Source organism: Mus caroli, unplaced genomic scaffold, assembly GCF_978045245.1.
Source record: "Mus caroli unplaced genomic scaffold, Mus_caroli_1 scaffold_12, whole genome shotgun sequence".
NCBI lineage: Eukaryota > Metazoa > Chordata > Mammalia > Rodentia > Muridae > Mus > Mus caroli.
In genome coordinates, this window is record NW_028227267.1 from 35,916,352 (window position 1) to 35,930,039 (window position 13,688).

Consider the following 13,688-nt stretch of genomic DNA (forward strand, 5'->3'; position numbering starts at 1 on the left):
ACTCTTAGACTAGGTTGAGAGCATTAGTGAAATTTCATTTTTGAAGACTCACATCTTTCACACTGACACTCAGCCTGAGAGAAGCCTATTTCACATCCCTGTTGATCCAGTCAGCTCCAGAATATAAGCTCTAGGAAAGAACTCGAGCAACACTGACAGAAAACAGGACTGACAAGTACCTGCTCAGGCTCTTTCAGTGTGAGTCAAGATCTAGGCAGGTTGAAGAGACCATCTTGTAATGCAGGGAAAGGGGAGAGAAAACATAAAATCCCCCCCCCCAAAGGCAATGATAACCATTCATTTGGCAATTCCACTGGGATCTAATATTTGTAAATTTTGTCCTGCCTGTCTCACGTGACCCCTAAGAAGCAAATGACCATTTTTTAAGGTGCTTCTCTGCCATTCAGTATTCCTCAGGTGAGAATTCTTTGTTTGGTTCTGAGCCCCATTTTTTAATGGGGTTATTTGATTTTCTGGAGTCCACCATCTTGAGTTCTTTATATATATTGGATATTAGTCCCCTATCTGATTTAGGAGAGGTAAAGATCCTTTCCCAATCTGTTGGTGGCATTTTGTCTTATTGGCGGTGTCTTTTGCCTTGCAGAAGCTTAAAGTTTCATGAGGTTCCATTTGTCAATTCACAATCTTACAGCAAAAGCCATTGCTGTTCTATTCAGGAATTTTTCCCCTGTGCCCATATCTTCAAGGCATTTCCCCACTTTCTTCTCTATAAGTTTCAGTGTTTCTGGTTTTATGTGGAGTTCCTTGATCCACTTAGATCTGACCTTAGTACAAGGAGATAGAAATGGATCAATTCACATTCTTCTACATGATAACAACCAGTTGTGCCAGCATAATTTGTTGAAAATGCTGTCTTTCTTCCACTGGATGGTTTTAGCTCCCTTGTCAAAGATCAAGTGACCAGAGGTGTGTGGGTTCATTTCTGGGTCTTCAATTTTATTCCATTGGACTACTTGTCTGTCACTATACCAGTACCATGCAGTTTTTATCACAATTGCTCTGTAGTAAAGCTTTATGTCAGGCATGGAGATTCCACCAGAGGTTCTTTTATCCTTGAGAAGAGTTTTTGCTATCCTAGGTTTTTTGTTATTCCAGATGAATTTGCAGATTGCTCTTTCTAATTGGTTGAAGAATTGAGTTGGAATTTTGATGGGGATTGCATTGAATCTGTAGATTGCTTTTGGCAAGATAGCCATTTTTACAGTGTTGATCCTGCAAATCCATGAGCATGGGAGATCTTTCCATTTTCTGAGATCTTCTGGTTTTGAGGCAAACAGTATATAAACTGAGCCCCTACTTTGGTTCAAAGACAAGGATGGGCAGACATATCCTGTGCCTAGTACATGGATAATGATCCTGTTAGTCACTCACCAGTAGAATTGATTTTCTTTAGTCAACTCCTTGTACTTGTACAAGGCTTCACTAATGTCCTGAGGCATTCTCTCCAGGTCAGTCATCACCTGTTCATGTTGCATGTTGAGCATGAATGTCCTAATTTTGATTCTGTGGGAGGGCATGGCCCAAGGAGCAAATAATCCCATGAACTATGGATACAAGGATCATGTTAATTCAAGCTGAATCATGGACTACCCCAACACATATATACCACGACATTGCTCCATGTTACCAGTTCCACTTGGAGCTTATTAAACTTATTACTCTTTGCCTGGGGTCAGTAGAGGCAGGGAAGTAAAGGCAGGGATTTGACCTACTTTATCTCCCCGAAGGGGCATGAAAGAATAGACTAGCACTCCAAGAACTTTCCAGGAACCTGTGCTGTAGTCCTGGGTCCACCTACATATCAGTTTGTAGACAAGGAATTGTCAATCCTTGCTTCTATTGCTACATAAACTCCCAAAGGACATAATCAGTATCTACAGGATGCTACATTTCCAGTGTGCACCTAAGGTGAGCACAGAGCTCATATGCTGTGCTGCTCAAAGTGAGGCTCCCTCTGTCTTCACTATTTTTGGCTGGAAACTGTGTCAAGCAAAATCTCAGGCCCCAGCATACCACACAGACACTCCAGCTCTTAAGTGGAACACATACACACAGACACACACACACACACACACACACACACTGACACCCCCCCATAATCAAACACAATCAGAATGCCAAATGAACACACATTATCTGATAGTATAGTGAATAGAATGTGATAAAAGCAGTGATGAACTATGGCCAATCCAGTTATACTGAGAGATAGTATGTGGGACCAGGCCCCTCCAGCTGTTGACATTACCAGTTGAACACAAATTATTTCCAGGTCAACTGCAAACATGATTGGCCATAAACACAGTGTACTTTGCATCTCCCCAAAACTTATACCTGTATAGGTTTCTTACATTGCAGGATTAGGGCTTACACACTACAACCCTAAAGCCCAGACTGTAATTCATACCACAGGCTCTGATTTACCTTTGGAGAAATCAAATTGCCTGAGTCCCATTTCACTCCTATCTGAACTTGAAGTTCTGTGTCGAAAATCCATTCAGCAAAATGAATTTGGATGTGTGGACAGCCTGGTGTTTTAGCCTCCTGTGATATGAGGGAAACTGAGGTTAACAGAGAGGGCCCAAGACAGTCAGCAAAGAACTGGGCATAATGACTACCTGTTGTTCAAATCCTTGTTAGTGTAATTGGCTAGGATTCCCTGGAGTTCGTCTCTCTCATTTTTGATCCCTTTGAGCTTCTCCATCCTCTTGATTCTCTGATCCTGCTTATTGGTGGTGGAGGGTTGGGGTGATGCCTTTCCAACAGACCATGTAGGTTGATAAACACTATTAAACTCATAGAGATAATAGGGCAGGGAATGGTGACAACATGCTTTTCCTTTTCTTTGGGTCTCTTGTGAGATTATTCATTTGTTGTGTTTTCTTGGGTATGTTTACACTTATTCTGTTTGAATTTTGCTTCTAGTATCCTCTGTAGTGCTGGATTAGTGGAAAGATATTGTTTAAATTTGTTTTTGTTGCAGAATATCTTAGTTTCTCCACCTATGGTCATAAAGAGTTTTCTGGGTATAGTAGCCAGGGCTGGCATTTGTATTCTCTTAGAGTTTGCAAGACATTTGTCCAAGATCTTCTAGATATTATCATTTCTGGTGACAAGTCTGATGTAATTCTCATAGGTCTTCCTTTGTATGTTATTTGACTTTTTTTTCCCTTAGAGCTTGTAATATTTTCTTTTTTTATTCTGTACATTCATACTTTTGTTTAATATGTGACAGGATGATTTTTTGTATTGGTCAAATCGATTTGGTGTGTTGTAGGTTTCTTGTAAACTTAAGGCCATCTCTGTCTTTAGGTTAAGGACTTTTAAAAATGATATTGTTGAAGATGTTTTCTGGGTCTTTGAATTGTTAAGTCTCACCCACTTCTTTTTCTATTATTCTTAGTTTTGTTCTTTTTATTGTGTCCTGTATTTGCTAGATGTTTTGAGTTAGGAGTTTTTTACTCTTTGCATTTTCTTTGAGTGACTTTGTAATATCATTTATGGTATTTCCTTTGCCTGTAATTCTCTTTTCTAAGTTCTTTTGGTGAGGCTTGTATCTGTAGATCCTGGTCTCTTTTGTAGGTTGTCCTTCTCCAGGGTTGCCCCATTTTTGATTTTTATAACTTTATTTTTACTTTTTCTTTATTGATTTTCTTATGTATTTCCATTCCAAATGTTATCCTCCTTCTCAGTTCCCCCTCCAAAAACCCCATCCCCTCCACTTCTAGCGTTGCCTTTATGTATGAGGGTGCTCCTATACCCCCTCCTCCGCACACTCCTGCCTCAGTGCCCTAGCATTGCCCAACCCTGGATCATCATGCCTGTACAGGACCAAGGGCATTCCCTCCCATTGATGCCAGATAAGGCATTCTTCTGCTACGTATCCATCTGGAACTCTGGATATCCCCTCATGTACTATGTGCTTAGTGGTTTAGTGCATGTGAGTTTTGCGAGGCTCTGTTTGGTTGAATTTGTTGTTCTCCTTATGGAGTTGCAATCCCCTTCTGTTCCTTCAGTCCTTGTCCTAACTTCACAATCTGGGTCCCCTTGCTCGGTCTCATGTTTGGCTGCATGCATAGCATTTCAAGAGAGACCAAATACCAAAGTTGCAGTTATGAAGTAGCATTTCAATAATTACATGGTATGGGGGCAGGAGTATCACCAAAACATAAGAGTACATAAAAGATTTGCTGCAGCATTAGGAAGGTTGAGGACCATTGCTACATACTGATATACTGAATCGTCTCCTGATTACCCATAATCCTAACTTGATACAAATGTTATCTATCAATGTTACACTGTGTTTAGGGAAAAGCAACAAAAATGTTCCTGCACCTGTGGGGGGAAAAAAAAAGGAGAGAGAGAAGAGAGAGAGAGAAACTTGCCAGGCTCCTGACAGCATCAGATTTCTTGACATCAGCAACAGTGACTGGGTTTGGTGTCTCCAGATGGAATGGATCCCAAGTTGGGGCAGTCTCTAGATGGCCTTTCCTTCAAGCTCTGCTCCTCTCTTTATCCCTGCATTTACTTTTGAGAGAAGGAATTCTGGATTAATAATTTTGAGATGGTTGGGTGGCTACATCCTTCGAAGGTTTCCATGCTTATCCAATAAATATGGTCTGTATAGTTCCTACTTCTTCTTTGTTTGGTATTCGGCTAATGTCCTTCATGTTGGGTTCTGGGAATCTCTTGGGTCCCTGGCATCTGAGACTTTATAGTGGTTACACACAGTTCCCCCTCCCCAGTGGCTACAGACCTCCTTTCAAATGACTTTCACTCTGTATTTCTTCCCGGTCTCCTCCCATGTCTGAACCAGAACCCCCTTTACCTCCTACTCTTCTCTCCCTCCCAGATCCTTCTCTCCTCCTACTTCCAAACATTCTTTTCTTCCCCCTTCTGAGTAGAACTGTAGCATTCACACTTTGGTGTTATCTTCCTTCTTCTTCGGTTTCCCATAGTCTGTTAGTTGTATCGTGAGGATTCCATGCATTTTTTGAACAATTTCCACTTATCAATAACTACATACCATCTATATCCTTTTGTGACTAGGATACCACACTCAGGATGATATTTCAACTTCCAAACATTGGCCTTTGACTTTCATGAAGTAATGTTTTTAAAGCTGAGTAGTACTTCTGTACAATGTACCATATTTTCTGTATCCATTCCTCTGTTGAGGGACATCTGGGTTGTTTTCGCATCTGGTCTTATAAGGTTGCTATGAAAGTAGTGGTGCATGTGTTCTTTTAATATATTGGAGAATCTTTTGGGTGTATGTACTATGGTGGTATAACTGTATTTGTGTTAGAACTATTTCCAACTTTCTCAGAAATTGCCAGATTGATCTCCAAAGTGGTTTTTCCAACTTGCTGTCCCAGCAGGAATGGAGGAATGTTCTTCTTTTTTCACATTCTTGCCAGAATCCCCTGTCAGCTGACTTTTGTTCTTTGCCCATCTGAGTGCTGTGAAGTGGAATTTTAGGGTCATTTTGATTTGCATTTCCCTGATGACTAAAGATATTGAACATTTCTTTAAGTACATCTCAACCATTCAAGATTCATCAGTTGAGAATTTTCTGTTTAGCTCTGTACCCCATTCTTTAATAGGGTTATTAAGATCTCTGGAGTGTAACTTCTTGAGTTCTTGGTATTTTTTGGATATTAGCCCTCTATCAGACGTAGGGTTGGTACAGATGTTTTCCCAATATGTGTGTGCAATTTTGTCCTTTAGACAGCATCCTTTGCCTTACAAAGCTTTTCAATTTTATGGGGTCCCATTTGACAGTGTTTTTTATCTTACAGCATGAGCCATTGGTGTCCTGTACAGCAACATTTCCCCTTTGCCAATATGTTTGAGGTTCTCTACTGCTCTCTCTTGTATTAGATCCAGTGTATCTTGTTTTATGTGGAGGTCCTTGAGTGACTTGGACTTGAGCTTTGTACAAGGAGATAAGAATAGATCAATTTGCATTCTTCTATATGCATACTGCCAGTTGAACAAGCACCAATTGTTGAAAATGCTGTCTTTTATCCACTGGATGGTTTTGGCTCCTTTGACAAAGATCAAGTACCATATGAGTGTAGGTCCATTTCTAGGTCTTCAATTCCATTCCATCGGTCTACTTGTCTGTCTATACCAGTACCATGCCATTTTTATCACTATTGCCCTGTGGTATATTTTGACATCAGGGATGGTGATTTCCCCAGCCATTCTTTTATTGTTAAGAATAGTTTTTGCTATACTGTGGTTTCTGTTATTCCAGATAAATTTGAGAATTACTTTTTCTATCTCTGTGAGGAAATGAGTTAGAATTGTGATGGGAATTGCATTGAATCCGTAGATTATTTTGGCGAGATGGACCTTTTTTTACTATATTAATCCTTCTCATTAATGACCATGGGAGATCTTTCCATATTCTATGGTCTTCTTTGATTTCTTTGTTCAGAGACTTAATGTTCTTGTCATTCAGATCTTTCCCTTGATTTGTTAGAGTCATACCAAGATATTGTTTGTGACTATTGTGAAGTATGTTGTTTTTTAAAATTTCTTCTTCAACCTAATTACCCTTTGAGTAGAGGAAAGTTCCTGGATTTTTTGAGTTAATTTTATATCCATTGACTTTGCTGAAGTGGTTTATCATCTGTAGGAGTTCTCTCCTGGATTTTTGGGGGCTCACTTATGTGTAATATCCCATACTCCTCAAATTGTAGTGTCTTGAATTCCTCCCTCCCAATTTGTATCACTTTGATCTGCTTTTTTTGCCTGATTTCTCTGGGTAAAATGTCAAGAACTATGTTGAATACATAGAGGAAAAGGGGGAAGTCTTTCCTTGTCTCTGATTTTAAGGGGACGGCTTCAAATTTTTATCCATATATTTTGATGTTGGCAACTGGATTGCTCTATGTTGCTCTTATTATATTCAGATATAGACCGTGATTTCTGATCCCTCCAGTGCATTGAACTTGAATTTGTATTGTATTTTGTCAAACACTTTTTCAGCATCTGATGAGATTATCCAATATATTTTAAGTTATTTTATATAGCGATTACATTGATGGATTTCCATATATTGAATCATTCCTGCATCTGTGGGATGATACAGCATCTAAAGGGATGATCAAGTAATACTTTCTTAAATTTATTACATAGTATATTACTTTGATGAATTCCAAAACATTGAATCATTCTTACATCCTATGCATGATGCCTATTGGATCATGGTGAATGATCATTTGCATGTGTTATTAGATTCAGTTTCCAAGAAGTTATTGAGTATTTTTGCATCAATATTTGTTATGGTTTTTATATGCTCAGCCCACTGAGTGGCAATATAAGAAGGTGTGGCCAAGTTGGAGTATAGGGTGTGGTCAAGACCCTCACCCTAGCTGCCTGGACATTAATGTTCTATTAGCAGCCTTCACATGAACAAGTAGGAATTACAGCTTCTCCTGTACCATGCCTTTCTGGATGCGTCCATATGGCCACCTTGTTAGTACTTGACTGATCCTCTTAACATGTAAGGCATCCCCATTGAATTGTAGGAGAAGCTGCAGTGCAGCCAGACTTGGAGGAGTCCCAAAACCCTCCTGGTACAACTAGTCATGGAGTTTGTTCAGCAGCCATCCGTCTGCAGGAGTCAGGGTGTTATTCAGAGTCACACCTCTTATCTAAAGCTTTGGAGAACCACCTGTCTGAGGGCCAGAAGCTCTTGTGGGTATCGGCTGATGCAGAGTTAGAAACAGATCTATAAGTACTCAGCCTGATACACAGAGTCCTAAGGGGAGAAACAGCAAATACAGAGGTCTGAAGGAAAGGACAAAGTACCCAAAAAATGAGTATCCAAGGCTGTATCCTCAGATTAGAAAAGAGAACAGAAAAAATGGAGAAGGAACCCAGTAAGTGGCAATGGGGAGAATGGAGGCCAGGTGTTCCTGGTGGTCATGAACTGCAGAGAGTTCACAGCAAATTTTAATGTGGATTATGAAAGTAGAAAATGTTCCCTTTGTTTTATTACATTCACCTTGTTTGAGCAGATAATCCATGCAGGAAGGCTGAGCAAGTGCTAAGAAAGAAAGTTGATCTCAGAGAAACAGGAGGACTGGGGTTCTCTAGTGTAGTATACTGTAGTGTGGTGAGGGGCGGTGTGTTGTGGTGAAGTGTAGTGTACACTCATGTAGTGTTTGCTGCTTGGTATACATGAGGACCTGGGCTCCCTCTCCAGTTTAGCCCACTTAGAGAAGCTGAAGTTAGAATATCAGTTGGCAGATTTTAGGAGGGTGATGGTGGACTGGGAGTTGCAATCTCAGCTACCAAGGGATTACCTCTTCTATAGAAATAGAGTAGATGAGATAGTTCTTGTAGAGACCTGAGTAGAAGGAAGGAGATGGGGATTGTTAGATAACAAATGTCAAATTACAATAAGAACAAAGAAATTAATTCTAGTACTTAACATTGTAGAAGGGAAAGTTCAGTTCCCAGAAACATATTGCATTTGATGGAGAAATAAAGTAAAAAGAGTTCCAAGCCTCCAAATGAGAAGATCTGACAGGGTGGGCAAATGAAAAGACGCTTCAGAAAAAGCATCTTAGGAGAGAAACAATTTGTTTAGCTTACAGTTTCATGTGACTGCCCAGCATTGCAGGAAGTCGTGACAGCTGGTGCTTGAGAGTACTGGTCACATCACTCTGACCTTCCAATGCAGAGACAAATGAACACAGATATGCTCACTAGCTCGCTTGAGTGCTTACTTGTGTTCAGCTCAATTCTCCACCTTTATGCATTCGGGGCCTCTTCCTTGTCTAGGGAATATTGCCTCTGAGAGTGGGCTGTGGGTTTTTTTTTGATTTTTAATATTTTTATTACATATTTTCCTCAATTACATTTCCAATGCTATCCCAAAAGTCCCCCATAGCGCCCCCCACTTCCCTACCCACCCATTCCCATTCTTTTGGCCCTGGCATTAACCTATATTGGGGCATATAAAGTTTGCAAGTCCAATGGGCCTCTCTTTCCACTGATGGCCGACTAGGCCATCTTTCGATACATATGCAGCTAGAGACAAGAGCTCCGGGGTTCTGGTTAGTACATCATGTTGTTCCAACAATAGGGTTGCAGATCCCTTTAGCTCCTTGGGTACTTTCTCTAGCTTCTCCATTGGGAGCCCTGTGATACATCCAATAGCTGACTGTGAACATCCACTCCTGTGTTTGCTAGGCCCCGGCATCATCTCACAAGAGACAGCTATATTTGGGTCCTTTCAGCAAAATCTTGCTAGTGTATGCAATGGTGTCAGCGTTTAGAAGCTGATTATGGGATGGATCCCTGGATACAGCAGTCTCTAGATGGTCCATCCTTTCATCACAGCTACGAACTTTGTCTCTGTAACTCCTTCCCTGGGTGTTTTGTTCCCAATTCTAAGAAGGTGCACAGTGTCCACACTTTGGTCTTCATTCTTCTTGAGTTTCATGCGTTTAGCAAATTGTATCTTATATCTTGGGTATCCTAAGTTTTGGGCTAATATCCAATTATCAGTGAATACATATTGTGTGAGTTCTTTTGTGATTGTGTTATTTCACTCAAGATGATGCCCTCCAGGTCCATCCATTTGGCTAGGAATTTCATAAATTCATTCTTTTTAATAGCTGAGTAGTACTCCATTGTGTAAATATACCATAATTTCTGTATCCATTCCTCTGTTGAGGGACATCTGGGTTCTTTCCAGCTTCTGGCTATTATAAATAGGGCTGCTATGAACATAGTGGAGCATGTGTCCTTTTTACCGGTTGGGACATCTTCTGGATATATGCCCAGGAGAGGTATTGCTGGATCCTCTTAGTACTATGTCCAATTTTCTGAGGAACAGCCAGACTGATTTCCAGAGTGGTTGTACAAGCTTGCAATCCCACCAACAATGGAGGAGTGTTCCTCTTTCTCCACATCCTCGCAAGCATCTGCTGTCACCTGAATTTTTGATCTTAGCCATTCTGACTGGTGTGAGGTGGAATCTCAGGGTTGTTTTGATTTGCATTTCCCTAATGATTAAGGATGTTGAACATTTTTTCAGGTGTTTCTCTGCCATTCGGTATTCCTCAGGAGAGAATTCTTTGTTCAGTTCTGAGCCCCATTTTTTAATGGGGTTATTTGACTTTCTGGAGTCCACTTTCTTCAGTTCTTTATATATATTGGATATTAGTCCCTTATCTGATTTAGGGTAGGTGAAGATCCTTTCCCAATCTGTTGGTGGTTTTTTTGTCTTATTAATGGTGTCTTTAGCCTTGCAGAAGCTTTGTAGTTTCATGAGGTCCCACTTGTCAATTCTCGATCTTACAGCACAAGCCATTACTGTTCTATTCAGGAATTTTTCCCCTGTGCCCATATCTTCAAGGCTTTTCCCCACTTTCTCCTCTATAAGTTTCAGTGTCTCTGGTTTTATGTGAAGTTCCTTGATCCACTTAGACTTGACCTTAGTACAAGGAGATAGGAATGGATCGATTCGCATTCTTCTACATGTTAACAACCAGTTGTGCCAGCACCATTTGTTGAAAATGCTGTCTTTCTTCCACTGGATGTTTTTAGCTCCCTTGTCGAAGATCAAGTGACCATAGGTGTGTGGGTTCATTTCTGGGTCTTCAATTCTATTCCATTGGTCTATTTGTCTGTCACTATACCAGTACCATGCAGTTTTTATCACAATTGCTCTGTAGTAGAGCTTTAGGTCCGGCATGGTGATTCCACCAGAGGTTCTTTTATCCTTGAGAAGAGTTTTTGCTATCCTAGGTTTTTTGTTATTCCAGATGAATTTGCAGATTGCACTTTCTAATTCGTTGAAGAATTGATTTGGAATTTTGATGGGGATTGCATTGAATCTGTAGATTGCTTTTGGCAAGATAGCCATTTTTACAATGTTGATCCTGCCAATCCATGAGCATGGGAGATCTTTCCATCTTCTGAGATCTTCTATAATTTCTTTCTTCAGAGACTTGAAGTTTTTATTATACAGATCTTTCACTTCCTTAGTTAGAGTCACGCCAAGATATTTTATATTATTTGTGACTATTGAGAAGGGTGTTGTTTCCCTAATTTCTTTCTCAGCCTGTTTATTCTTTGTGTAGAGAAAGGCCATTGATTTGTGTGAGTTAATTTTATATCCAGCTACTTCACCGAAGCTGTTTATCAGGCTTAGGAGTTCTCTGGTGGAATTTTTAGGGTCACTTATATATACTATCATATCATCTGCAAAAAGTGATATTTTGACTTCATCTTTTCCAATTTGTATCCCTTTGATCTCCTTTTGTTGTCGAATTGCTCTGGCTAGGACTTCAAGTACAATGTTGAATAGGTATGGAGAAAGTGGACAGCCTTGTCTAGTCCCTGATTTTAGAGGGATTGTTTCAAGCTTCTGACCATTTACTTTGATGTTGGCTACTGGTTTGCTGTAGATTGCTTTTATCATGTTTAGGTATGGGCCTTGAATTCCTGATCTTTCCAAGACTTTTATCATGAATGGGTGTTGGATCTTGTCAAATGCTTTTTCCGCATCTAACGAGATGACCATGTGGTTTTTGTCTTTGAGTTTGTTTATATACTGGATTACGTTGATGGGTTTCCGTATATTGAACCATCCCTGCATCCCTGGGATGAAACCTACTTGGTCAGGATGGATGATTGTTTTGATGTGTTCTTGGATTCGGTTAGCAAGAACTTTATTGAGGATTTTTGCATCAATATTCATAAGGGATATTGGTCTGAAGTTTTCTATCTTTGTTGGGTCTTTTTGTGGTTTAGGTATCAGAGTAATTGTGGCTTCATAGAATGAGTTGGGTAGAGTACCTTCTGTTTCTATTTTGTGGAATAGTTTGTGAAGAACTGGGATTAGATCTTCTTTGAAGGTCTGATAGAACTCTGCACTAAACCCATCTGGTCCTGGGCTTTTTTTAGTTGGGAGACTATTAATGACTGCTTCTATTTCTTTGGGGGATATAGGGCTGTTTAGATCATTGACCTGATCTTGATTCAACTTTGGTACCTGGTATCTGTCTAGGAACTTCTCCATTTCATCCAGGTTCTCCAGTTTTGTTGAGTATAGCCTTTGGTAGAAGGATCTGATGGTGTTTTGGATGTCTTCAGGATCTGTTGTTATGTCTCCTTTTTCATTTCTGATTTTGTTAATTAGGATGCTTTCCCTGTGCCCTCTAGTGAGTCTGGCTAAGGGTTTATCTATCTTGTTGATTTTCTCAAAGAACCAGCTCCTTGATTGGTTGATTCTTTGAATAGTTTTTCTTGTTTCCACTTGGTTGATTTCACCCCTGAGTTTGATTATTTCCTGCAGTCTACTCCTCTTGGGTGAATTTGCTTCCTTTTGTTCTAGTGCTTTTAGGTGTGTTGTCAAGCTGCTAATGTGTGCTCTCTCTAGTTTCCTTTTGGAGGCACTCAGAGCTATGAGTTTTCCTCTTAGAAATGCTTTCATTGCGTCCCATAAGTTTGGGTATGTTGTGGCTTCATTTTCATTGAACTCCAAAAAGTCCTTAATTTCTTTCTTTATTCCTTCCTTGACCAAGGTATCATTGAGAAGAGTGTTGTTCAGTTTCCACGTGAAGGTTGGCTTTCTATTATTTATTTTGTTATTGAAGATCAGCCTTAGTCCATGGTGATCTGATAGGATGCATGGGACAATTTCAATATTTTTGTATCTGTTGAGGCCTGTTTTGTGACCAATTATGTGGTCAATTTTGGAGAAGGTACCATGAGGTGCTGAGAAGAAGGTATATCCTTTTGTTTTAGGATAGAATGTTCTGTAGATATCTGCCAGATCCATTTGATTCATAATTTCTCTTAGTTTCTCTGTGTCCCTGTTTAGTTTCTGTTTCCATGATCTGTCCATTGGTGAAAGTGGTGTGTTGAAGTCTCCCACTATTATTGTATGAGGTGCAATGTGTGCTTTGAGATTTACTAAAGTTTCTTTAATGAATGTGGCTGCCTTTGTATTTGGAGCATAGATATTCAAGATTGATAGTTCCTCTTGGAGGATTTTACCTTTGATGAGTATGAAGTGTCCCTCCCTGTCTTTTTTAATGACTTTGGTTTGGAAGTCAATCTTATCAGATATTAGAATGGCTACTCCAGCTTGTTTCTTCATGCCATTTGCTTGGAAAATTGTTTTCTAGCCTTTCATTCTGAGGTAGTGTCTATCCTTTTCTCTGAGATGAGTTTCCTGTAAGCAGCAAAATGTTGGGTCTTGTTTGTGTAGCCAGTTTGTTAGTCTATGTCTTTTTATCAGGGAGTTGAGTCCATTGATATTAAGAGATATTAAGGAAAAGTAATTGTTGTTTCCTGTTATTTTTGTTGTTAAAGTTGGCATTTTGTTCTTGTGGCTGTCTTCTTTTAGGTTTGTTGAGGGATTAGCTTCTTGTTGTTTCTAGGGAGTGGTTCCTGTCCTTGTATTGGTTTTTATCTGTTATTATCCTTTGAAGGGCTGGATTTGTGGAGAGATAATGTGTGAATTTGGTTTTGTCGTGGAATACTTTGGTTTCTCCATCTATGTTAATTGAGAGTTTGGCTGGGTATAGTAGCTTGGGCTGGAATTTGTGTTCTTTTAGTGTCTGTATAACATCCGTCCAGGATCTTCTGGCTTTCATAGTCTCTGGTGAAAAATCTGGTGTAATTCTGATAGG

General features: G+C 39.8%; 2 long non-coding RNA genes across 2 annotated transcripts in view; both read left to right on the forward strand.

Annotated features, from left to right (window-relative positions):
- The window catches only part of LOC147001723 (uncharacterized), a 227,414-nt gene that overhangs the window by 76,009 nt on the left and 137,717 nt on the right, over positions 1-13,688 (forward strand). The window lies entirely within an intron of this gene.
- LOC147001725 (uncharacterized) overlaps positions 1-13,688 on the forward strand; it is a 35,341-nt gene that overhangs the window by 1,162 nt on the left and 20,491 nt on the right. The gene's annotated exons all lie outside the window — the stretch shown is intronic.